Source organism: Canis lupus, chromosome 6 (genome assembly GCF_048164855.1).
Source record: "Canis lupus baileyi chromosome 6, mCanLup2.hap1, whole genome shotgun sequence".
Lineage (NCBI taxonomy): Eukaryota > Metazoa > Chordata > Mammalia > Carnivora > Canidae > Canis > Canis lupus.
The window spans coordinates 32,484,792-32,512,528 of NC_132843.1; the positions used below are offsets into that span (position 1 = coordinate 32,484,792).

Consider the following 27,737-nt stretch of genomic DNA (forward strand, 5'->3'; position numbering starts at 1 on the left):
ACAATTAATCATTGAGACAAACAAAGAATCTCCATTCAGCTAAATGCACTTCACAGATGGGGGGGAGAAGGGGGCTTAGGAAGATTTTCTTTACAAATCCACTCAGAATAGTGGGTTTGCAGCACTCGAATTTGCAATGTAATTTCTCTTCTACAAGCAGCAGTTTAGAACCTACTAACAGATTACAAACTGAGAACAATGAGACAACCTTGTAATAATTTCAACACGGAAGAGTCTAGATTATACTCAGTGGAAGCCAGAATAGTGTTACAAGTATCTATATTTATCCAATATGATTGTAAAGTAATTCAATAATTAGTCATCTTTCTTTGACTATGGTATTTATTTCCTTACTCAGTGTGTAAGACCTTCAGATGGAGGATTGTGCGATTTATTTCTTTTGCATTCTCATCAACATTTGGCATACTACCTTGCAATGAGTAGATAACCAATAAATAACCATTGATTGATGACTGAATTAATATCTCTGACACAAAAATGTGGTTATAATATTACCTTCATAGGCAAAAAATTGTGAAGTGCTCCTTGTTGGCTATAAAGTACAAAGCTTATAGCTTTTAAGTCACTCCATACCTTATAACTAAAGTCCCAAATGACGTTTCCAACTTTAATTTCCCCCTACTGCCCTCACAGAGCTCAGTTTCCTATTTATGTGCCACATTTCCTTCAATTTCCTGGTTCAATTTGTTTCTTTCATATGAAACATTCATTTTCTTATCATCTCATAACTTTCCTGGTCAAACGTTACCTCCTCATGTGCCTTTCCTAATTCTCCCTGAAATTCTCAACTCAAGTGATCATTGCTTTCTTTGAACCCTCACAGATTAAACATACCTCTTTCATGGCTTCCTGTGTTCTGCAGTGTCATTCTTCTGTATGCCACATTTGCTCTGTCATTGTGTGTATTCCGAAGGCAGCATCTGCCCCAAAACTTTGATTCATCTTTGAAAAATCCCAAATCTTTTTTAATAAAGATTTTATTTTTATTATTTGAGAGAAAGAGAGTGAGGAAGAGAGAGCACAAACATAGCAGGGGGAGGGGGAGGGGGAGGGAGAAGCAGACTTCCCAGTAAGCAGGGTACTCACTCAGGGCTGATCCCAGAATCCTGAGATCATGACCTGAACCAAAGGCAGAGACTTAACCGACTGAGCCCCCCAGGTGCCCTGGAAAAACCTCATATCTTATTATCTTTGAACCCCAAACCTCTTACACAGAGAACTTTTCACTAAATATATGTTGATTTAACTTGCTATTGATTAATCTATTTATGGTAGAGATGAAAATCTGGGTAAAAACTCAGACAAAGCAACTGAAAATATTTTCCTTTTGGCACAGATATTATCATAATCTGAGTTCTTCTGAATGGTGCGATTTGGCTCAGGAAGCATTTACTAAATGTCATGTTTGGTAACTTTTAAGAGTCACCCCATCCATAGCAGATTCATCGATATCTTAATACATGTTCCTCTCCTTAATTTCCTAAACTCTCTATCTCGCCTGCTACTCTAAGATTTTTCCTTCCTTACTCCACTCATCCATATCCCTTCCTAGCCAACTTTCTACTTATTCCATCCTTGCATTCTTGCCTTGCCCATGTAATTAGGTTGCTCCTAACCATCTCTAGCTTTCTGGCACAGTTTTGTCTCTACAGTACAACCCAACACAGTGACTGTTTAACCTCCAAAGAATATAATAAAAATCTGGGTTCCCTCCCTAAGTGCATGAATTATCAGTATTTTGCTTCCAGGAGAGAAAGAGACAATAAATACAAATACATACAATCACTTTTACATTTGATGAAGGAAAGTCTATTCCTCTAAAACAATACACATATTCTGCTTAAAAGATATCTACATAGGGATCCCTGGGTGGCTCAGCAGGGGATCCCTAGGTGGCTCAGTGGTTTGGCCCCTGCCTTTGGCCCAGGGCGCGATCCTGGAGTCCTGGGATCGAGTCCCACATCAGGCTCTTGGCATGGAGCCTGCTTCTCCTTCCTCCTGTGTCTCTGCCTCCCTCTCTCTCTCTATCATAAATAAATAAATAAAAATAAATATTAAAAAAAAGATATCTACATAGCCTAGCAAATTTCTGGACTTTTCTTAGAAAATATATGAATTTTTCCAGGAAGACCTCCAAGAAAGTACCAGACTCTGACATTCTCAGGAGGATGACTATGCATTATTCATTGCCACATCCTAAGTATCTAGTGCAGTGCCTGTGATACAGTGGACCCTCTGCAAATAAGTGATGAATAAATAAACTTATATACTAATAAGTGAGTGGATTTCCTCCGTGGTCCCTCACTTCAAAGAAGGTGGTCCATATTGTCCTCATTTTCTTCTCCTGATGAGCATGTCATGTGTAAGAGCTTGGCTATCTATCTGCCAAACACTAACTCCTCAAATCAGATAACTGTAGTCTTTAGATAAAGGGAAAAAATATGGAAAGCAGGAGAAAGGGCATAAGACTAATGGGCTTAGAAAAGAGTCTGGGAATAAAAAGGGAATTTATACAATTATATAAATGCCTTTATTTGCACAGTAGTTTACTATATTTTCCAATGTGCTTTTGAATGTATTCTCTCTACTGAGTCTCATGATGATTGCACAGCAGCCAGATGGGCATTATTCCTTTTGCACAGCTGTAGCTCCACAGATACATTACACATTATATTAAAGATGAGAGAGCTGACATCTCCAAAGTAGATTCAGCTATGGGTTACAGAACTCCTAATTCCTGAATCCAACTCAATTTTTGTAATGACTATTTTTCAGCTGTTATCTGACCTCAATTTGTTGTGCTAAACAGATACTATGAAGAATGCTCTTGGTTTGTTTCTTGCCAGCTCCCCTTCTATCTCCCCAATCCCTGGTCTCTTCTTTATTTTCACTTTATTTGGAATAAAGGATCCAAAAAAGGGCCACTCATCACTCCCTGAAGTACTCGTTTTTCATTATATTCAAGAAAGCTTTCATGCTATTTTCTTGCCTGTCAGTGCTGAGGTGATAACCTCCACTTCTATTCCCTGTACTCCCACTTACTCAGCTCCTTTCTTGGGAATGAATAATTGATTTCAATTACTACATCCATGGTTAAGCAAGTTCTGAAAAATCCCGGTGAAGCGGAGGTGGCGGTACCCTTAAGACGAAGATGCTGTAGCCTAGCATTCGTGTCCTGTCTTTAGCACGATGTGACTGAGAAGTGTTTGGTTAAATCAGGCACAGAAAATGCCTGGTCTCCACAAGATTGCTACATGGATCCCTGGGTGGCGCAGCGGTTTAGCGCCTGCCTTTGGCCCAGGGCACGATTCTGGAGACCCGGGATCAAATCCCACATCAGGCTCCTGGTGCATGGAGCCTGCTTCTCCCTCTGCCTATGTCTCTGCCTCTCTGTGTGTGTGTGTGTGACTATCATAAATAAATAATTAAAAAAAAAAAAAAGAAATTTCTGAGGTTGTCCTCTCAAACCATTGTGAAAAGAAAAGCTTACCACTTTTTTTTTTTTTTTTTGTTTTGCATTTCATCCTTTTTGCAATTATAATACATAGTGCTATCTAGTGGACAGCAGCAGGTAGAAGAAACCCATGAAGTCAGTCTAAAAATCAAGGGTCTTGCGCCCCCACTCTTACGTACTAGGAAATCCTTATTGTCAGATAAGTTACCGGAGTTCAAGGTGCAACATCTGATCAGGTAAGCCTAAATGACCTTTCTGCTAAGAAAAAGGTCCTTCTCCCTCTAGAACTATAGCCCACCTCAGAGAGCTGAGAGTGGTTTCAACTCAGCCTCATTTAGCTTGTTGCCAAGCATTTTCTCAAGGCACACATGATCCCACCATAATAGGTGGTCTTGCCTGGTTGTTCTTTGTTAACCTGACCTCTTACACATTCAGGCACACAGGAGGCTCTAAGGAGCCTCCAGCATTATGACATTAACGTGAGAAAATTCCTCCTGATCTCTTCTTTCTCCTCCTGGCCCCCTCTTCTCTGAGCAGCATGCTCCAAACATCCTCGGCTTTGCTCTTCCTCAACTCATTTGCCCCATTTGGACTTGGCATCCAAAAGGATACTATTCAAGACTGCTCATGTTTACCCTAATTCCCAGGCTCTGTAATATATAGCACTGCTCTTCTCTCTAACAGCTGAAGATTCATCCTACCAATGCTCAGACCACTGACCTGATCTGGAAAATGGGCATATACTGCAGAGAGGTTACTGATGATGATAAATGGTCAGATAGTAGCTCTGAGTTATTTTGGCAAATATATAAAACAGTGTTATACCAATGCAGTGCCTGGCATTCCAGGCAGATAGATGTCTAGAAAAGATAGGAAAACAGATGCCTAATTGAAGTTGCATGCTTCTATGATGGGGAGGCAGGAGCACCCAGATAGCTGCTGACCTCCTCACACCCATTTCCTCACCTGGATAGTAAAACAGGCAAAGTTTATGTTCTTTCCATTTCTTTCTGTAAAATTCCCAAGGAAAGTTCTTGGCAGAAAAAGAAAGAGAAATGAAATCAAACCTCATTTTTCCCCTCTTTCCTTTCAGATGCCTGATTTATTCACTCCACGAGATGAGTGGCATTTGGAATTAAAACCTCAAAACCCAGAGGAAAAGACTCAGAAGATGAGAAGATAAGCTAACCAAAATATAGTAAGTTAGAAAAGGCAAAAGAGGGGGAAGCAAGCGCAGAAAGAGAAGAGAAAATGAATGAGGTGAGAGGAGGAGGGGAGTTGGGATCTAGGGCAAGAGAGAGGGGAAGGGATAGGGGATAGGGGAGAAGGTAAGAGGAAAGAAAACAGGAGAGTGAAACGGCAAGAGGGAAGGAGGGAGAAAGAGAAAATATACGTTGGGTGACTAATGCTTAATTTTGATACAAAGGTAAATTGTCATTTAAAGCACCAGATGTCTTCATTTGCCACAACTAAGATTTAGAAGACAGAAACTCAATTCAGTTGCTCTTTTCTCTAATACAAAATATGTTTTATCCCAATGGAAAAACGTGTTTCTTTCTGCCAATAAGTGTCAGCAGCTAATCTGAAGCCTTCAATGAAACAATGCCATTAAATAATTTAACCTGGAAAAAAGCCACTGATGTCTGTGAAATAATGTATAGATTTCAGATGGATCAAACTCGAAAACTGAAAAAAAAAAAGTGTAAGAAATGGGCTTTCGGAAACAAAGGGGCATCTACCATTAAACAGAAAGGAAATACATTAGGCTTAGGGAATTAAGAATAGCCACAGCAAACATCTACGCTGACACCATGTTGTGTTTAAGGACATAATAGGCTTCTCTCACTGATAGGAGAAAATTGTTCGGAACAGAGCTCCTACAAAATGAAATTTCGGGACCAAATCAGATCAATTATTCTTACCCCAAGAATATAAATCTATGCATTCCATGAAATCTCCCAGGGATGTTCATCAAGCATGATTTCTCCACTAGGGTGTTTTCCAGGATCTCCAGAATAAGAAAGAATCTGGACTAAGTCTTAGCAGATCAAAATTCTAATTCAAGTTTTGCCACACACTAGAATTACAGTCTCTTTAATGTATTTATCCCAAAAGATCTTACCTTTTTCACTGGTAAATTTGGATGATTATACTTAAAAAACTATAAGAGCATCATGGAAACACACAATGAAGTTACCCTCTACATATAACTTCCCTCTCGTTAGTCATTTGCTTATCCTTTCACTCATCAGTGTCTAATCAAAAGCCAGGCAATTTTCTCTATGAATTCTAAAGAGACCCACTTCTTTCAACACCCTCATAAAATAGTCCATAGACCAAAGAGTTTGAGGACCACTCACTCTGGGGCTTTCTCTTCCTTCTCCTCCATTAGTGCCTCTATTAATCATCTAGGCCAGTAGTTTTCTACTCAAGCTGAGCATTAGAATCACCTGGGGAGCTAAAAAACAAAACAAAACACAACAAACCATATTAAATACTGATGCCTGGACTCCACTCTACACCATTTAAATCAGAATATCTGGAGGCTGGTGCAAGCTCTCGTTATGTTTTCAGGTTTCTGAGGTGATTCTAACGTGTGTGTGTGGAGAACCACTGTTCCAGACACATCATGGAACTTCACTGATAGAAATACATTTGACCAGTCCCTTTCAAGCAAGACCCATATCAAAAGCTCTTGATGGAGACTCTCATCAAGAACAAAAACAGTATTTTCAAGATGAAGCAGCTAGAAACAGAGGACAAAGAGAGATTAAGGTTATTAAAAACCTAATCATTATCTTCTGCCTAATAATTGAAGCAAGGCTTATCTCATTGGTAGCTGCAATTTTTGCAACTCTTAGAGTTGGTCCTTTATATTCTGACTCCAGGTAATCAGTAGCCAATGTTGAGTTAGAGTAAGAAAAATTATCCCTGAATTCATAATTATAGTTTTAAACCAGATGGGATCTGAGAAATAGATAACTGCAAACTCCCTTAAAAGGCACAGGGAAGGGCAGCCCAGGTGGCTCAGCGGTTTAACTCCACCTTCAGCCCAGGGCATGATCCTGGAGACCTGGGATCCAGTCTCATGTCAGGCTTCTGGCATGGAGCCTGCTTCTCCCTCTGCCTGTGTCTCTGCCTCTCTCTGTTTCTCGAATAAATAAATAAAATCTTAAAAAAAAAAAAAAGGGCACAGGGAAGTCAGCACAAACAAACCAAAAACCAAAAAGAATTAGCGTTCAATTCATTCTGCCACCTTCCAGCCATATGCCCTTGACCAACTCACTTTACTTTTATCTGAGCTTCAGTTTCCTTATTTATAAAACAGGAATAACAACTACTTTGAAGTATCATGAAAATGAGAATTACAAATAAAAAGACCTCACATGCAGGGGGCACAATAAATGTTGACAATGAGGAAGATGATCATGATCATGATCGTGAGGTAAAGCAGAAAACTGCTGGGAAGACAGTATGCTGGAAAACTGGTTATTAGCATTTTGGAAAAAATCTTGTATTTGGCATTGCAGTTGTTTACAAATAAAATAGGGAGAAATATGAATAATATTTATAAAGCTATTAGAAATGATGACTCTTACATGAAAGTTGAAAAATCCAGCAGCTTCCTACATAATATTAGTACCTGGACTTTAGACATATGATTTCACTCATATGTGGAATTTAAGAAACAAAATGGGTGAACATAGGGGAACGGGGAAAAAAGAGAAGTAAACCATAAGAGACTCATAACTATAGAGAACAAACTTGAGGGTTGTTGGAGGGGAGGTGGGCAGGGGGTAGGCTAAATGGCTGATGGGTATTAAGGAGGGCACTTGCGATGAGCACCGGGTATTGTATGTAAGTGATGAATACCTGAATTCTACTCCTGAAACCAATATTACACTATATGTTAACTAACTAGAATTTAAATAAAATCCCAAAACAAACAAACAAAAAATCTGGACATTGAGAGCCACCAAAGGCTTTTTGTAGGTCTTTTCATATTTAGAAGATACAACAGGTTTTTAATCACTAAATACCCAGATGATCATGATAGGTGTTTATGGCAATGAAAAACTATTCCCATATCTCTTCTTCATTTCTGCACCTCACCGAATTGCCTGAAAAGCAAAGAACCACCCTTCTCAGCTTTCTCTTTGACTTAGAGAGTCTGTGTGATCCAATTTAGGCCTTCGTTTTCTCTTTTCTTTCTGTCTTGATTGTGCATGTAATGGCTAGAGCCATCTTCAGACAATAAGGGAAAAGCCACGAGACAGAGAATTAGGCCCTGACATCACCAAACCACAGATCCAACCTGGTAACTGCTGACCTTGAAATCCTTTGTTATGTGCGAAAACTACGACTTTGTTTGCATAATAAGAATCTGAAATCAAGGGACCTGCGTGGCTCAGTCAGTTGAGCATCTGACTCTTGGTTTCAGCTCAGTTCATGATCTCCCGGTGAGGAGATCAAGTCCCTCATGGAGCCCCAGCTGACACTGGGCTTCTCGCTCAGCAGGGAGTCTACTCCTCTCCCTCTCCCCATCTCATGTTCTCCCTCTCTCTCTTTCTCTCTGAAATAAATAAATAAACCTTTAAAAAAAAAAGGAATCTGTAATCAGGTTGTAATCAGGTTTGTATTACTTGCAGGTGAATACAATCTTCATTGATAACAATAAAATTAACTAGATCTTAAAAATTCACAATAATATGAAGTCTAAACAGCCATCACTTACTGATCTCAAAATCAATATAATGGTAATCTATACACCCAAAAAATGTACTTTTTTCTATACCCAGAAATGAATTAAAAACTGCTTGTAAAATGCAAAGCAAACTACTAAGAGAGAAATACAGGCTCTATAGCTCCTGACCTACTATCAAATCGTAGGCTCCTTTTATCCTGTTTGCTTATGATGCCACATTTTCTCCTGACATTTAAGTACTTTCTTTCCTCATCAGAACCTATTTACTCTATTTTGATAGACGCAAAGTTTCTTAACTGTCGTCTATACATGCCATGACTTTCCATGCCTTTGGGTGTGTCCTCATCTTTCTCACCAGGAGGAATGCTCCACCTCATACCTCTCCATGTATTCCAAATTGTCCATATTCTTCTTATGTTCCATCTCCTCTCTGAAAATAGCTCTCATATCTCAAGTCCATACTGTCTCATTAGTTTTTAAGTTACCTAATTAAAAAAAGTTACCGAATTAAGATAGCTAACTAAAAAAAAGTTCCCATATACATGCATGCGTGTACACACAGACATCTACCACATTTGTCCTATGTCTATGTTTGCCTTCCTCTGCCTATAACTCTGCAAAGGCAGGTCAACGAACAGCCCTTGTTGTGCCAGGCTTATTATTGGAGCTGCACTTGAGTATTGACAGAAAAATTCTGTGTATTATCAGATAGTCTGAATTTTTGTGGACTTTTCAATAGATATGGCTCCTGCCTTCATCTAATACCTCTGTTCAGAGAATCAGTCTTCCAGGAGGCCATAGGAAAACATCTTTAAAAGGCAGAATTTGCCTGAAAACTCTCACTCACATCTTACCCTGCAGAACCCAGACACTATAAAAAGTGGTGCTATCTATGTGTGGCACATTGTGCTGTGTATGACACACTGGCTGCCACTTTGTGGCCCAGAGAGGTCCCATGGCCCCAGGAAGGTTCAGAAGCTCCTCCTGAAGAAAATTTTGCTTTTCATCCCTCTCTGCAACTCTTGTATCCATCCTCCTTTTTGCTGACTTGTTCTCTTTCTCAATGCATCTTCCATTTCCTTCTCTATTTCCCCAGCACTTCCCATTCTGCCTCTCCTTTTGCTTTTTCTCTGTGGACTTCCAATCATTGATCATGGCCTTGCCTGTAATTTTCTCACTCCGTGTCTTACCCATTCATTGTTCTCCAAGTCTGATTTTTCAATCTCCTTTCTACCTGGTAGGTAGGTGGCTTAGGAACAAAACCAGTTTTGTATTGTTTTCAGGATAAAGAGAACTAAGGTCCTAGCAGAAAAGGTATTTGTTCAAGGGCACAGTAAGTTAGTACCAATGAGGATGGAGGACACTCAGACCCCATGAAGACCATGTCACTGACTGGTCCCATGCACCAGGTCAGATGTAAAAATCAATTCCCTGGCAGCAACCAGGCACCACAAATTTCAGAACAGTGACAGCCAATCAGATTAATTGATTCTACAGAGAAATGACAATAAGAAGAGAAGAAAGAGAGTTAAGAAACTTAGAAAGAATACAGAAATGAAGAACAAGTCCCTCCTTTCTTAAAAATGGTGTTAGCAGGGTATTAGATTTACTAGTGAATTTGAACGCCCTTTTCCACCCTACCCTACCATGCCTCTCTTTTAGCTGTGGATTTATTTCAAGGCCTTACCAATCATATGCTAAAGCTGGTACATCACTAAAACATCTTCTGGGAGGACAGGGAGAAATCCAATCTAGGATTGAAAGCTGCAACTGTCATAGATAAAAAATACTCTTCCAAAGGCTGCTATTGAGTTAGACAGTTGGAAGAATTATTGCAAAGATGTCTGAGCTTCATGTAAGTTACTGGCTAGTGTTCTGCCCAATGCCAGGGATACCCATTCTTAGGGACCCCAAAGAGGAATGAATGCAATCAGACTCCTCCTATAACCACTCCCCTGTGACTCAATACTGCTATTAGCAGAGAAGAAACTAAATGATTTCTACCAGAAAAGACAGAGCTTTAAAAGCCAGATTTCTTTACTCTGAATTGTACCTTAACTGAACTCTGAGCACTATTGAGAGAAGCTCTAGCCAGACAAAAAATATTTTTGAAGAAGAAAGCTATTCTGTACTCTGTCATGAAAAGGTGTGTACTGAATGTGTGACACCACTGTCATCAATAAGCTGTTATAAAAGCCCATGGTTCAATACATGCATTTGTACATTTATGTCCTACCCACAAAAACTCCTAGTTTTTAGTCAGAAAATCTCAACTTTTCTAATTAAAATTCTATATGCCAACTGATACCCCAATGCTACCAGTACTACCCTGAGTCCTCAGCCTTATAATCTATCTCATTCACATACGTACATGCAAATACATAAGTACATATGCACACACTCACCCCACAAGCGTATAAAGACATAATTCTACTTTTATGGGCTATATCAAATTATCCAGGCCTAGCTGTTGCCTATGATCATAGATTATTCAAAATTTGTGTCATTAATTTATGTAGCACAGGCTTATTTTTTGTCAGTAAAAATCATAATTTTATAAATTAAACAAGAAGACTAAATGGATCTTCACTTCCTGGGATAGCTGTGTAGTGAGTCAGACTGCTCATTCAGGGACACAGTCTTTGGATCAAATGATCCAATATGTAATTACAAAACCCCTCTTTTGGGAATTCCATTTTAAAAGGACAACTCACTGGGAATAAAGACTCCTCCATATGCCTTCTTTCACAACCAGGATTATAGTTTTTATTGCAAATAGGAAAAGCAAAGTGGCCTGCCTTTTTCAAGTAAGGGGTGGTTTAACCAATTATTAGAAAGGAAGCAGTGTTTTGCTATCTTTAAAACCTGAGGGAATATGCAATGGACTACATTTAAGACTTTAAACTGACAGCTTCAACTTGAAATTTTAGCATGCCCCCAAGATGTTAAATACAAAAGGACCTTTATGTACTTTCAACTGCAAAGTCTTTCTCAACATACCTATATACCTTAACTTCCTCCCTCTTTTTACTAACCTACAAATGCCACAACCTTTCCTTTTCCTGTACAAAAGGATATCAAACAAATTGCACTTCTTGATATATGTCGGTCCCTTCACTCAGGAAAAACGACATGGCTATTTTATTAGACGGGAGGTCTCAAGAGCTCCTGAACCCCACAGACAGTCTCGTAAATTACCAAGAGCCACACCACTGTAACAACAATAAACTGAAATGGGTTAAGTGGTTTTGTTTCTGGCTCTCCTCCACATCTCTTCATAGATGATCCTGGAACCATACAGCTCCCTAGATATGTAATCACTGATACTTGGGTACCTCTGGTCCAAACGCAACAACACTATTACACCTGACCTTGACTTATAATCAGCAAACTGAGTGCATCTCTGGATAACATTCTCTAGAAGGAGTTGATATTAACTATCTAAGGGTTTATATATCTCTAAACATATGTCACTCTTTGAAATTCTTCATATTTTCCAGCTCTGCAATGATGTAATTGTTTCTAAAAAATCTGTAAATTCTCCATTTTTATGTGTAATAATGTTTCTTTTATTTGACCTAAACTTGCAGCTTTAAGGAATGACCTCTGATATGAGCATTCTGTATTGATCTAGCTGGGATCGATCAAGAAGACAGCTAGAATCAGATCAGCCCAGTGTGCCTGCTGGGTAAAACTGCAGCTCCAGCTTAAAGAGCAAGCAGAGGATTTTAAGAAGAATAGCTCATCTGTGAATGCCGAGGACTTCTAGCTCCTCTCCTTGGTTCACCACCTGAGGCTGAGAGATGTCACTGTATTCAGACTTTAACTGCACACATAGCATAAGTCAGGCTATTGGTCTAGGAAATAGGCAGCAATAATCTATAATCTGAAGAATAATCTAGTTCTCAAATCTGTGGCTCTCTCTATTGCTTTAACATGTCTTCAGAAACGTCCAGGAGTCTGACTCCCTGTGCAAAGCCACAGGTAAACACAGGAACGGCAATCCCATTCCCATCCTCTGCAATCAAAGGCCCTTCCCTGTGCATCAGGTGCTACCCTACCTGCAGTACTCTCTCTCCCTGCATCCATCCTCCTGTAAGAAACTGGAAAACACACCCATTTGTGTCTCCAGATCCTTATAATTATGGTCACCTACATCACATTACAGACTTCTTAGCTATGGTGCTTGAGCATTGCTTCCATGTTTAGACGATAAACTTCACAGATATTTTGCTTTTTGCGGGGGAAAAATATACACGTATAATGACTAAGATACCAGGTCTTGAAATAACCCTGCCTGGGTTCCCGGTCAGCCTCCAACAATACCTTTTTTATAACTTTGGCAAGTCTTAGCTCTCTAGGGCCTCAGTTTTCACATCTGTAAAATGGGAATGATAGAACAGGACCTGCTTTAGAGAGGTGTCATGAGATTCTATACATAAAAAGCTTAGCACAGTACTGGGCATATGTTAACTGCTCAAAAAATGTAGAAGTTTACTATTATTCATTGTAGAATTAGTTATCATATGGCAAGTGCTGGGAATAACATGAGAAAGAAAAACACATGTCTTCTCTCAACAAAGAGCTTATATATACCCTATTTTAATTTGCTAATAGCTCACCACTTGTCTATACCACAAAGGCTAGGAAACCCAAAACTGGAAAATGTACACATGCCCAGTTGTGTTCAAAATCTCAAACACCATACATTTTGTTAAGTATTTATATAAAACTTACCAAATCAATTTCATCCTCAGGTTTCACTCTCACAGGAAGAGATACAAAATTCCAGCTTATGTCAAATTAATGAATCCATTAATCTGTTTCTGATTTTGGGTTTGGTAAGCCTGAATGTTGAGGGAAAATCAATAATTATAACTATATTCAAGTTGGGATTTAGGAAAACAGACAAGAGTGAGGAGGGAGCTATGAGGCGGTCAAGAACCTAATGAGGAGCAAATTCCAAATAACAGTCACAGAATACAAAGGAGATGGTCTTTTATGGATACCACAAAGGAATCATTTGGGTTTGAAATATCTTTTTTTAAATGCAATAATTTGGTGAAGATGAAGTCACAGGGCTTCGAGAGGAGCACGAGGTTGCCTGCAGGAAGGCACAGATGGCTGGAAGCAAACTAAGCAAAGACCCAGCCCCATGCAGCCACTTCTCTGAAAGGCTGTGATCGCCTGGCACAAAGGCCGACCAGACATGTCAGGGAAGAGAGCAGGAGGCAGCTGGAGGAGCTGAGATTAATGAGGAAGCGCAAAATGAGAAAGAGCAACAACTGGAAACCCTTGTGGTGACATCAGGAACAGAGCCAGAGAAGACAACCTTGTTATCACATCTGTTCCATCATTATAATTAAATGGTAATGCGTGTCTCTTGTTGGGTTACCAGGGTGGAATTCCAAGTGGGGGAGCCCCTCACCACTCACTCAGGCCCCCAGCCTCTGCCCTTCTTGTTGAAGCTGAGGAATCGTTCCGGGTGCTAATAGGCTGGGTGTCTGGAGCAAGTGTTAATTTTGGATTACATCTGAGTGGAAATAAGATGAAGGTCTGGGGAATGCTTTGCCTTCACTCAGATGTTTCATTTCCAATTACTAGCACTGCAGAATACCCAGGGAGATGTTTTCATTCCAATTTGGAAGATTTCATAAACTTCCAAACTTTGAGGTATCGATCCAAACTCTTGAGCTTTGGAAGCATGCACACGCACTCTGTGGGGAGGAGCTGAAAGCTCCCGAGGAGGGAGGGTAGAGGGAGAGAGAAGATGGTATAAGTCCCACCTGAGGAGATATGCCCATTCTCAGATGGGCATACATCTCTGCTCTTGCCAAAACTGGCTCTGCTCAACCCTGAGGCCCATTAGAGGCACTCAGAACCATTAGCTCTGACTGGTTCTGTGCTAAGTAAATACTCTAGTGTCCAACTAGAAACTAGGGCAGCTGCCTGGGTTTGCTTTTTTTTCCTTTCTTTCAAAATCAGCAACGCAAAGTTCTCAACCCCAAATGGCTCAAATGCACCTCTTAATAAGTATACCGTTTTATATATTCTGCTAGTGGAGGTCAGCATTAATTTGAATTTTGCTAGACTCTAAGTGTTTTCTTGCTTGGTTTTCAATATCTCCGATTTTTGTTTGATTTTAGACAGGGTCATTTGCAGGGAGGGTCCAATAATCAGATTCCACCATCAGAAGGTAAGCTATCTATACCTGCAGGGAAAGGCCTCTGTCTATCATCTTTGGAATCTAGGAGCTAAATAGCAGTTGTTTGTGAAGCCTCCCAAAGGAGGTTTTTAAAAACAAAGCACTTCACTCAATGGAGTGGGGAGGGTAAGACATGATCCCGTGCTAATACATTATTCAGCTCAGCTTCAACCAGTGAGTATCTGGTTATCATAATGTCCTAATACCTGGACACTATGTGGCTATGTTGCAGGACAAGACATAGCTACAGCTGAGCCTAAAAGGATTTCATTTATAAATAATATTTGTCTCTTACATTTCCGGTTAATAGCCAAATGAATTAAAGAATAAAGAATCAGTGGAGAAATTTCCCTTGTGATAAAAAAATATATATATTATCCTAACACCTTGGTAAGATTTATTTCTACACCCAAAAACAACAGAACACCAAGTGGCATAATCATGAAGTGCCTTCCATGTTTAGTCTCTAGCTGACATTTAGAGATGCTATACTAGAAGCGACTCAGTAAAATCAAAGCGACCTAGACAAAAGTTAGGAAAAAAAGTAAATACCCAATAAATGTTAGTTGTATTGAACTGTGGGTCATTCTGATTTAGGTTCTTTTTATCTGGTCAACACTTCTCACTCTTTTTTTCTAATGCTGCCTTCTTCAGAAATGACCTAGGGCGAAACTACTTTTTAAAAAGTAAAGAAACAGGGGATCCCTGGGTGGCGCAGCGGTTTAGCGCCTGCCTTTGGCCCAGGGCGCGATCCTGGAGACCCGGGATCGAATCCCACATCGGGCTCTCGGTGCATGGAGCCTGCTTCTCCCTCTGCCTATGTCTCTGCCTCTCTCTCTCTCTCTGTGACTATCATAAATAAATAAAAATAAAAATAAATGTTTAAATAAAAAAAAAATAAATAAAAAAAAAATAAAAAGTAAAGAAACAATTATATCACTAGCAGACACCATTCTAGATGCTCACCAAATGCATTTCCCTCTTTCTGGATACATAGCAAAACTACATTTCCCTGCTTCCTGTGTCTCAATGGAGCCAAATGAATGTAAGGAAAACTGGTGACTTACACAGACTGTGATGGCTAAGAGCAGGTGGGTCTTCTCTCCTCTTTCAGTGGTAAGCATCGTGAACACAGTGAGCATGAAAAGCTACATGTTGATGATGACAGTAACTAAAGATGGAAGGACCTTGAGTGCTTGACTAACCATGTGGAGCAGAGCCCTGTATCTCGGCTTCCCCTGCCAATCAGAGTAAAGAATAAATGTTTAATGTGTTAATCCACCAAAAATTGGAGAGGTTTGTTTGTTTTGGTTTTTCTTCCCCCCCACAATAGGTAGCACTAGTTATTCTAGTATGGAAATGGACACTTTGAAATGGAATGCTATTATAACAAAGACCAAAAATGCATTGTACTGAGTGAGAAGTCAGGTGGAGATGATATTAGAGTCTAGAAAGATGATGATTTGCATTATGCAAAGGCCACATGTGCAACAACCTGACAAGAAGATTTCACACCTACTGAGCCTGTCACTAGGTAAAGCAGTTTGAAGGAGAGTAGGGTGTTAGTATGTGTTTACAATTATTGCTGAATTTGGTTAGAAATTATAATAAAGTGAAATTATAATAAAGTTCAGGAGAAAATTGATCAGCTTGAGAAAAGAAAAAGGAATAGAGAGAGTCCAGTAATATGGGACCTTGGATTACAAATATTGACTGCTTCTTGGGTTTTAAGGAGCAGGAAAAAAAAAGATCAAATAAGGCTTTGAGCAACAGAGCCCCACTAGGACCAAGCTTTCTGGAAAAAAATCAGATTAAAGATAACCAGATAACCCAACTGCCTCAAGGTAGCCGCCATTAAGCTGAAAGAGGAAAACATTGAGTGAGAGAAAGCAAAGAAATAATGTAGATCTGGACTCTTTCTAGGGAAAGAAACTGGGGTGCCTCAGTTACTAACATGTGAGATTGACTTTAAGCAAACAGATCAGCAGCCTACCTAGTTTTTCAAGGGAAGTGTGTTACTAGATAAACCATAACCAAGAAGAGTACAACCCCTCTACCATTCAGGACTTTTTAAAAAACCCTTGTGACCTCAGCCTTCTAAATGGGCTCTGACAACTCCACAGCCCCAAGAAGGGCACATATCCCAGTGCCTACAGTGATAGTTAATTTTATCTGTCAATTTGATTGAATCAGGAAATGCCCAGATATGATTACACATGATTTCTGGGCTGTCTGTTAAGGGTGTTTCTGGAAGAGATTTAGCATTTGAATTAGAGGATTCAGTAAAGCTGATTGCCCTCCCCAATGTGGGTTAGCATCATCTAATCTGCTAAGGGCCTAAACAGAACAAAAAGGCTGAAGCAGGAAGAATTTTTGCTCTTTGTTCTGCCTTATTGCTTAGGCTGAGACATACTGCCCCTCAAAATGGAATTTACATCATCAACACCCCTGATTCTCAGGCCTAAAGGCTCCAACTGAAATGCATCACCAGCTTGTCTGGATTTCCAGGTTGCAGGAGTCCATGATCTGTTGATCATGGGACTTCTCAGCTTCGTAACTGCATCCTTCAATCAATCCCTAATAATAAATCTCCATTATATGTCCTACAGGTTCTGCTTTTCTGACGAACTCTGACCATCCCAAATGTTGCAGGGAGGATAGTGAGCAGAAAGAAACCCTTCCCTCATGGAGTGGTGCAAATAGCCAAAGAGATAAAAGGAAACACTCTCAGATGATAAACCAGTCTCATCAGGAATTTCCCCACTCAACTTCACAACACTTGACCTAGACATTTCAATTTACTATGGATCAATGATATTTATATGTTTTTCTATCCTTCTTTTCCCAAATGGGAGTTTTAATTCGCATACTCCTGTCCTTACCAACTACTGTGTATCAATTTGATATAGGAAGGGACACTGATAGCTGTTTTTTCTCATGCAAAGCCAAGAAAGAGTCACATCAACACTCAATGGGCATAACTGAGCAGTCAGTTCTGTCCGCAGTGACTGAACAGGATTTTGAATTGCTTGTTTTAAGAAGAGATGTCATGCAAAAAAGACACATGCCCAAGCAGTTGTCAGAGCTGCACCCTCAAACAGTACAAATTGGCAAAAGCTCCCAGAGACAGTCAGCAGTAGGTATATAGGTCCCCTGTGGACCATTCATTATAAGACAGAGCACAGGGATCTAGCAGAACCATAAACCAGACCATGGGAAACACAAGATCTTCCCCCAGCACATTTTGGGGACAGTAAATAATTATAAAATGACATAGTAGAAACTTGTCCCCCCTTTCCTGCTGGCCCTTTCACAGTTTAGGAAACTCTAGTCCCTACCTTGGGTTTGTAGTTCTGAGTTCTAAGCCTTAGAATTTACCAAAACTACACTAGTTAAGCCTTTATAGACACTAGGTCTATAAAGATTTGCAAAAGTCCAACTCTTTTGGCGGGGGGGGGGAGAAGGTCAATGTTATAGGTTGAAATGTGTCCCCCAAAACTATATGTTCAGGTCCTAATCCCTAATAGCTGTAAATGTAACCTTTTCCCAAAATATAGTCTTTGTAGGTGTAATTAGTTAAAGTAAGTTTATACTAGAATAGGAGAGGTGCTAATCCAATTACTGATGCCCTTATAAGAGAGGGGAATTTGGACACAGACAGAGAGACACAAGGCACAGAGGAGAAGGCATGTACAAATGGAGGAAGATTAAAATGATGCATCTACAAGCTAGGTGATGCCAACGATGATCAACAATCATCAGAAGCTGGAAAAGAGCAGAAATATTTTTCCCTAAAACCTTCAGAGGGAGCACAGTCCTACCAATGACTTGATTTTGGACTTCTGGCCTCCAAACTATAAGAAAAATATCTCTTATTTAAGGCTGTACCAGTTTTCAGTTCTTTCTTACAGAAGATACAGTCAGCTAGCAGCAGATTATTTAGTCTTAGGCAGATTAGCCCTACCCCTTAAGACAAAGGTATGTTTGAGTATAGGAAAAAAAAAAAAATGAGACATGTGGGCAGGCTGGTTACCACAAGGCCAGTCTCTGTCATGGACATGGACTTCTACACACACTGGAAGACTACATTTCCCAATCTTCCCTGCAGTTACATGGTTATGTGACTGAGTGTAGTCAAAGGAAAATGGGAGAAGTACTGTTGCCACTTCTAGGTTTCACAGCCAAAAGTGCCATGATCCTCTCTCTCTTGTCCTTTGTTATGCAGCCACATGCCAACAGCCTGCATGACCTAAGGAGCAACACAATGAACACAGCAGAGCCTCTGTCAACAGGAACCCTCAAATGATTGTGAGCAGCACAGCCTCACATTGCACCCCCACTGATCATACTGAATTGACACAAAAGTGAGAAATAAACATTACTGGCTTAAGCCCAACAATGTCTTGGAGACAGCTCATACCAGCTCTGAAAGGCCAATAGCATTTCTTCCCAACTCTGTATGTAATGATGTATCTTTGTAACTTAAATATTAACATCAGCTGTGGTGAGTATACTCATCCCATGAAAATAGCAAATGCCACAAATCAAGGATTTTTTTTCCCTTTTGTTTGGATAGTCAGTTATTAAATTTTACTACCACACCACTAGTTAAGCCTCTAAGGAATGAAGGCGGTTGTTACAGCAGCTAGAATTAATCACACTTACTAATAAAAATCTGTACTTTCAGTTCTGGCAGGTGATTGATACCAGAAAAAATCAGAGTGGAATTCTAAAATCTTGGACATGAACATCCGTGGAGATTATCTGGGTGAATTTACTTATTTTACAGATGAAAAAAGGTAACATTCAGTTCAGGGAAGTACCTCCAACTAGAATCCAGATCTCCAAGAGTAAAAGGCACCTAAAGGCAGGTCTTCAGCAAGGAAATGACAAAGTTTGACTTAAATTTAAAAGGAACACTGTGACTACTGGTGGAGAATATATTGGAGAGAACTGAAGTACAGGTGAGAGACCAGCTGGGAGGCTACTGGAGAAGTGGAGATGTGCGGTGATGGTGATCTGACCTTAGATGAGACAGTGGAGAAAGAAGATTTTGAAGTTATAATAAATGCTGATAAACCTGTTCCTTTACTTGCTTATAATTCTGTTTGCTCCTGGAGAGTAACTTTTGGGATGCAAGGACCATAGTAGTAGGACTTAACAGGCATCCTTAGTGTCTGGCATGAGAATTACTACAATAAAGAATCAAAATTATACCTACCAAGGGGCTATTTTTTTGTGTGTCTGCTATATTCTAGGCATTTTAAATATATTACTTCTCTTTTGAAGACCCCAAAGATAGGTATTAATATTTCCATACTTGAGATGAGAAAACTGAGACTCAGAGAACCTAATTTGTTCAAGGCTACACAGCTAAAAAGTAGTAGAACTAAGATTCAACCCAGGTCCATTTAACCCAAAAATTTCTTTATACTCTTGTACCTCCTTCTTTACAGTGAATTCTCATGTGGTTTAAGACTGGAAGGGGACAAACCAATCCTGGTAAGAAAAGTTTATCAAGAAACTTCCTATGTCAATATCAGAAAAGGAGACAGAACATAAAGACTCCTAACTCTGGGAAACGAACTAGGGGTGGTAGAAGGGGAGGAGGACGGGGGGTGGGAGTGAATGGGTGACGGGCACTGGGGGTTATTCTGTATGTTGGTAAATTGAACACCAATAAAAAATAAATTTAAAAAATTAAAAAAAAAAGAAACTTCCTATGTCAAACAGTGGCAGAATAATAACTAACATTATCAACATGAGCTTATAAATACACCTTCAAGAAGATTTCATTAAAAAAAAGATTTCATTAATGCTTCTGATTTCTTTCACAATAAACATAATACATCTAAAGCATTCTGTAAGTGTTGGCCATTATTTTATCACAATTCTATCAATATAAAAATTAGGAAATACTAACTGGAAATACTGATCGTTCAAGATGTTTAACAATTAACAACACACCTCCCTTTCTTCTTTCCTCATTCCACTCAAAAACATATCATCCAAAAAAATGTACCTGTCTAGGCAGTCTGTTGGGGGAGGTCCAGATTCATTAGCAGATGCACATGTATGCAGTAGCCTCTCACCCTGAAGTAATGAGCCATGTAGTATCTAGATGTAAATGTAAACACATCTGTGACTATCCAACCTGTGAATTGTCCAGTGCAGCTCTAGCTCCATTTCTTAGCTTTGATGCTTTTCTTCTCCTAGCAGAGCAAGGATGTAGCAGACAGACTGGCTTAACACTGAATTAAAATCTAAGATTCCTCAAAACTTTGAGCAATTTTTCTTTCTTTTCCAAAGTTCTGAGAGCTACAGATCACCTTCTGAGTGTCCATACATACAGTGTTGGAAATGTATACATGGTTTGGCAAAGCAGAACTCTCCAGGGCTTTGGAGAACTGATGCCAGATAATTTTTTGAGTATTCACAACAAGCTAGACACTCTTTTAAGTGGTCGTTGGAATGTTTCATCTAATTATCAACTTAACTCAGTGGGAATTTTACAAAGGAAGAAACTGAGGCTTAGACAGATGGGTCACTTTTCCAAGGCTCTGCAGCTAGTGACAAATGAAGACAGGATTAGGGTCCAGGCATTCAGACTCCAGAGCCGGAGGTTTCATCCTGTGCTCTCCTTCATAGCGCTATGGCCTCACTGGGGAGAGGGGGCGAGTAGGGGGAACCAAAACCTCCCTCAGCTTAAACCTAGCTAGCCCAGGCTCCATTCCCTCCCTGTCATATTCCCACCTCTGCAGCTTATTTATCAAGAGGCTAACCAATGGATGCACCATGTCACCCATAATCCCCCTCCTCATATTGGCCTTAGAAGTTCCATGTATTCCATCTCCTACTTCCTTTCTCCTCCTCAGGGCTACACCCATCTCCAGTGTCTAGAAGTTTCTGACTTTTTGAAGGCTAAAATTTAGCCTAAAAAATGATTTTAGTGCCATGTCTAGATTTCTATATATAAGTAGGCTTTATCAGCCCTCCCTTTGGCTAACTCAGCATACATTTCTAGCTGAGAATCCTTTTTAGAAGGATAGCAATAGTATGCACTGCTCACCAAGTTAATCATAAACGCATAATGTTAGCATCAATCAGGCAGTGTTTACTATACATAACCCATGTCAAACTCCACCTATAGAAATGGACAAAATTTACAAGGAAAATAAAACAAACATCAAAACACAAAGTACCATACATAAAAACACAAATAGTGATAGGAAACAATACATAATCAGGTTTATGTTTAACAGTGTTTTGAGATATTAGCATTCTACACAAATACTTTGAAAAATATATAATAAGTAAGCATTAATAATAAATTCAAGAGGATGGGGCTTAAGGTTAGGGAATGAAAGGTGGAAAGAATATGTAGTCAGTCAAAAGCACTTTCTAGACCTTCTTCAAGTCATACCACAAACACAGTATGTCTTTTCAAATGTACAGCAGTACTCACTCTTTACTATATTGAAGAAGATAATTGGATACAGTTTCAAGCTACCCTAAAATTTATTATTTATTTTAATCCCAAGTGTCTTTGAAGAACAACCAGGTAAAGAAGGATTTTATGTGTAGTTACTCACAAAATACCTTTGATGATTCCTTCCAAAAGCAAGATATTTTCTAAAACATCTTCAAACCCAAACATGTCCCAGTTTCCTAAATTACCCAGGAATGATTCTTTTGTTGGCTCTTTCTTGATCATGTGCATTAAAGGCAAAAAGATAAAACATGCTCTCAAGCATTGCATAGTGGATAATTATATTTTTAAGGAGCTTCAGTTACATTATTTTAGCATCTGTGTAATTAAACCAAAGTGCGATTCTCAATTAGCAGGTTTTCCTTTTGTCTCTGGGATATAATATCTTCATGGATAGGAAAGTGTTTCCCCTCTTTGAGTAGCTATATTTATGTCCATTAAACCAAGAGAAGTGTGGTACAGGCTTTAATGAAGAAGTCTATCCATAAGGCAGTGAAGCTGAGGGGAAACGTCAGGGTTGCCCATCAACCCCTGTTGAGCACTGCAAAGTAATAACGCTTTTTGCAGAGAGACTGACAGCAAATAGCAAAGGTGTGAAATGAGAGATGAGATTTTCTTTGGAGCTTGTCCAGATTGTGATAGTTTTCTAACCTGCCTCTCCCCCACCCCCCACTAGCTTTTCCCCATCTGTAGACATTGGCCTGCCAGCCATCAGTGTTATTCCCCAAGAGCATCCCTGATGATTAAACACCTGTGGCAAGCAGAGCCTCCTGGGTTTCTGTCACATTTGGCTGAAATTTCCTTTTGGTCATGGCAGAAAATTAAAGTCTAAATTTCAATACTAACCAAATAATCCGCCATGATTATGGAAAACATAACATTATATTTACATCAGCTTGCATCCATTCAGTCTGATACCTGTGGTTTTTATTGGGAAATTATTGTATTCAGGATACACCTCTTCACTAATAAATGGTTTTGAAGCAGCTGAAAAACTTGTTGGAGATATGGCTTATGAGAAATGTCACAGCATAGATTTCAGGGAGTTATTGTCCCCAGCCTTATCAATAACTAAACTAGTCATTATTTGAGGCAGGTGATTCTATTGCAGAATTTCTTGTACACACCTGTATTTTTTTCTTGTTTTGGTGAAGGGGAAGTAGTGCTCAACATTCCTGTAGCTTGAGATGAATAATGCTGTGTGAATTCCAAAATGGAAAAAAATGAATCAGAAAATTATTCCATTTCAGCTTGTTTTCAGATTGAAGTTTATACCCCTCACTCTGTGAATGAGCTCAGAAAGGTGACTTATTACAAATTTTTCCAAAGAATTCTACATAGAATGTTAATATTTCAAAACATTCTTTAAAAAAACAAAGTTCAAAAAAAAAAAAAAGTTCCATGAGAAAATAGCACATGGGCTTTTGTATATTAAAGACAGAAAACTGAGAAGTCCAATGTGCTTAACTGTGTTTAAGCCATGCTTTTCAAACTTATTTGGACTTCAGAAAAAAATACATGCACGCATATTTTTTAAATTATTGACTGAAAAATACTTTTGGTGAATCTTATCGTGAATTCTATTAGACATGAGATTCTTGGTATCAGAACTTGTTTCCTGGTAAAGCCAAGTATCCATAAAAAATTAAACCATTTACATTCGATTATTAGCACTTCCATGGCAATTATTTCTTTAAATTCTCTCTACAAGAGACCTGAGTTCATGGGACATGAGAAGGTGAGTGTGGAGTGAGGTGTGCAATTCCTTTCTGAATTGCAAACACAAGGAATTAGAGCCAGGGTCTGGCAGAGATATGGAATAAAAATGGCAGCAATAAAAAATTTACTCCCTTCTCTTTCCAACTCCCATGTGGAAGTGTATGTGGAAAAAGAAGAGGCAGAAATACAAATAAAATGTTCTCCATTAGCCTGTCAACTTCCATCCACCTGGCTTACCCTTTGTAATTATTGAACACCTACCATATTCTAGACATTTTGCTTGGCACTTGAATGTAAAAGCAAATTAAGATAAGACCTCTTCCCTTAGTCAAGAAAGAAAATAATTAAAATTTATAACTAAACTCTAGTCCATGTTTTCTAGGATTCTCTCACCTTCCACAAAATAAAATACCAATAGAGTGACATTAATAAACATTTCTTCTCTCTGTTTCTGTTTCTGATCCTACCATCTATTTCAGAATCTCTAATTTTCTTTTATTCATTCCTTCAAAAAAAGATTAAAAATGATTTCTCACAACAACTGAGCATAAATCTGTTGAATTATGCACCATATTAAAAGGACACTAAGCATTATCCCCATGACTATAGAAGATCTGAAGGAGACTAAGCAAATTGGGCAAGAATGCTGAATTTGTTTATCAATTCATAAATGCATTTATTTATTAAAAAGCTATTCATGAAGTTCCACTTTGTGTAACCATGAGCACCCTGTGTTCTCAGTACTAAGGAAGACCGCACAGTTAGCTTCACCATTAGCTGGTCCTGAAGAGGCTTATAGTTGAGAATCATAGATAGATGGGCAGGTGAGCTTAGTCAAAAGTGTTCTTCCTATGAACCCTACCTAGTTCACTTGATCTAAACTGTCAGCTCAAGTTTGTTCAAGCAGTAACATAATGAATTTTAAACCATTTGTTAGCTTAATGTGGGTAGAATCCCCTAACAGGCAAAACATACAAGAAGAGTCCAAAAAGTAAACAGACACAGTCATGTAAACTGTGTAGACTTGGAGGTCACCTTTAGTAAATTTTTACCTTTAGCAAAAATTAGCAAACAGACAATTACTATTTCAAATCTTACCCTTTGCAATGTGCCATGCAGGAATCATGAGTGATCTCAAAAAGTATAACTCTGAATTCCCAAAATTAAATTTTAGTTGCAGGGCTAAGAAAATAAGCACAGATACAGAAACAAGCAAACAAATGCCCTAGTTCAGCACTCAAAGTACAGACCTGGAGTCAGGTTAACCACAACCATCGGAATCAAAAGGAGGAAGAGACTTCTGGGAGCTAGAGACATCAGAAATAGTGGTGGTGGGTTGTAAGCTGGAACTTGAAAAATGAAGCCTACATAGAAAGAAAATTGCAGCATTTGATTAAGAATATTTGACCAGCCATAACAAAATTGCCATATTCAAGGTGATTTGCATTTCTTGACTGTAAATCACTGTGGGACTTCCAAGGGGCATTGAGAAAAACTTGGGACCTTCTTCATAGCCACCCATTACCCTCATTCCAGAAGCAGCCAAGTGAATCTCCAGGGAAAAGACTTTAATTTGGTCCCTGTATCAATCAAGACTGGTCATGCTGGGAATAAAACCAGGGTGACCTCATCCTCCACTTCCTTCCAGTCCCCACTAAAGTACTTGACCAGGTGTCTAGCAACAGCAAAAGGGTAGAGAGAGAAAAGACAGGACAGTGAATCCAGTCCCCTTACCTCCTTCTCCTCTGTTCAGTGTCAGCATTTTTTATCTCCAAAGGAACTTTATTCCTTTTTAAGAGTAGCCTCAAAATCACTGCTAATTTCCTACAAGGAAACTGTTCTTTGAAATACATCATATACCATTTTCTACCCTCCTCCCCACTTCCCCATTTTTGTAATGCTGGCAATGCATTGGCTGTGAACATTTAAGTGTAGTTGCTTTTGAATGCTGCAAGGTAAATGCAGAAAATGACAGCTTAAATGGAATCATTAAAGCAGATGTAGGTAATATCTGAATGCTACCAAGCCTTCTTTGCAAGGCAATAAAGTCTTTATTTTCGGTTCTGATGCCTTGCACCTTTTCAAGGCAGCTGACAACCTATCATTTCTTACTTTTTTCCCCCCATTTCCAGCATGAACTCAGGGGCCTCATTTCTATCTTGAGTTACAACCTGTTGATTGGTGGAAAAGGGAAGAAATGTATACAGTTCCACCCCAAGCAGTTATTTCTGGCAGTGCAGCACTGAGCCCTGTCAGCTCAGTCAAAGACATTAGTGTGAGAAAGTCACAACAAAATTGCTACCTGTCCACGTACTGGGTGCACCACCAAGTGCAAGTTTCAGAGTAGCGCTAGGACAGACCCAAGACACCACATCCTGGTTTTGAAGAGGCCAGACTTGCATAGGACTATTTAGCATTTCTTTAAGTTTATATTTCTCCACATAGTTTTCATCGTACTTTCCTAGTCTTCTTATGAAGAAAGCAGCTGGATGTTGCTATCTGCAATAAGGACAGGGAAATGCAAACTTACACTGGCTTTTAGAAATACAGTAACAATGGTTTACTGCAATGTTAGGTATCCAGAACATGGTACTGGAGTTTGGTTTTGCTTTTGTTTACATTTTTTTATTTTTCTAAACATTTATATAGCACTTTGTACCAGGCACTTTCTAAGTTCCTTTTGGATATTAACTCATTTAACTCTTTTAACAACTCCCTAAGATTAATACTATTAATATCCCCTATTTTATAAATGAGGAAACTTGAGGCACAATGTCACAGGGGTAGACGTAACGGTGGAGTTAAAACCCAAATCAGGCCTTATGTCTCCAGAGTCCAAGCTCTCAACTCCTTCACTATGTGTCTTTCAGCACACCAGGAACTTATACTACAAAAGAATGAGAAATAAACCTAGCACTTTGATTCTGGGGCTGCTGACTCACCCACTCACCCAACCGGTCACTGAACAAACCTTACTGAGCAATCAGTACCAGCATAGGGCTATATTCAGTGTTTGGGGCATCCAAAGAAATATGACAAATACAATCAATCTTCATTATTCATGGATTCCACATTTGCAAATTCACCTACTGCTAAAATTGATTTGTAATCCCAAAATCAATACTCCCTAGCTTTTGGGTAATTTGCGGACATGCATGGACATGCCCAGGGCAGTGAAAAATTCAAGACTCCAATCTGCATTTCCCAGCTGAGGTCAAATAAAACAAAGCTCTGCCATCTTGTCCCAGCTCTCATACAGAAATGACCAGAGGATGGAGACAGTAGGAAGCAACACAGTGTAGTGCAAGAAGCTTCAGCTCTGGAGCCAGTGGATGGAGTTTGAATCACAACTCTGGCACCTATTAATAGTGGTCTTAAACAAGTCTTTTAACATTTCTGATCAATTTCCCCTAGGAACTGTGGTTCAATATTTGCTAAATCACAGTTTGGGTGACTTTATGAAATAAAAAGAATCATAATAATCTCCTGCATTCAAGTGCTTACATCCTAAGTGAGAGGAAAAAGGCAAAGATATATCAGAAATTATTTAGGTAACCAGAAATATGTGCAGTATGTAAAAGGGCAAAATCACTGAGTGGCAGTACATACTTTTAAAGCCTAAAGTAGGCAAGATGAAATGGTCAGTGTGGCTGTCAGGGAGAAGATGGAATTTGGGACCTGCAGTAACAAAAACACAGACAGAAAAAAATATCTCTGGCCTTGGATTTTTTCCATGATTTTGGCTTTTATTAACTATATAATAAGACCCCTTTAGATGCTGGCTACTATCCTATTGACTAAATTATTTGAAGACTTAGTTGCAGAAATTTCAGATTTTCTCTCATATCTTTATAATGAAGTAAGGTGACCTTGAATCCTTAATTAAAATGATTCAATTGTCAAAGAAGTGAACCACTGGGCACATCTGCTGGTAACTTGTAAAAATCACAGCTATACCCTCAAAAACCTTCATGAAAAGGCAGATGCTGTATCTCCTCTTTAGGTCATCTTGACAAAGTTATATCTATGGGCTTGACAATCGCATTCATGGGGACACACAAGGAGAAATGCTGCCTGCCCCCTGCCCACAGGAAGATGAATCATAGTCTTGAGAGAATCTGGAGAGGGCAGGAGAGGCCCTTGG

At 39.2% G+C, this 27,737-nt stretch overlaps 1 long non-coding RNA gene across 18 annotated transcripts in view; it reads right to left on the reverse strand.

Annotated features, from left to right (window-relative positions):
- LOC140635184 (uncharacterized) overlaps positions 1–27,737 on the reverse strand; it is a 118,553-nt gene that overhangs the window by 52,088 nt on the left and 38,728 nt on the right. For 14 of the 18 annotated variants that reach the window (XR_012032544.1, XR_012032538.1, XR_012032532.1 and 11 more), the window contains 7 exons: positions 25,896–26,092; positions 24,844–24,957; positions 23,002–23,071; positions 20,408–20,502; positions 15,453–15,623; positions 12,918–13,027; positions 5,836–5,933 (listed from right to left, as the gene is read on the reverse strand). This is a non-coding gene — a long non-coding RNA (uncharacterized lncRNA). Of the gene's footprint in view, positions 1–5,835; positions 5,934–8,559; positions 8,666–12,917; positions 13,028–15,452; positions 15,624–20,407; positions 20,503–23,001; positions 23,072–24,843; positions 24,958–25,895; positions 26,093–27,737 lie in introns of all 18 variants that reach the window. The other 4 variants (XR_012032547.1, XR_012032539.1, XR_012032546.1 and 1 more) reach the window with 3 other exon arrangements.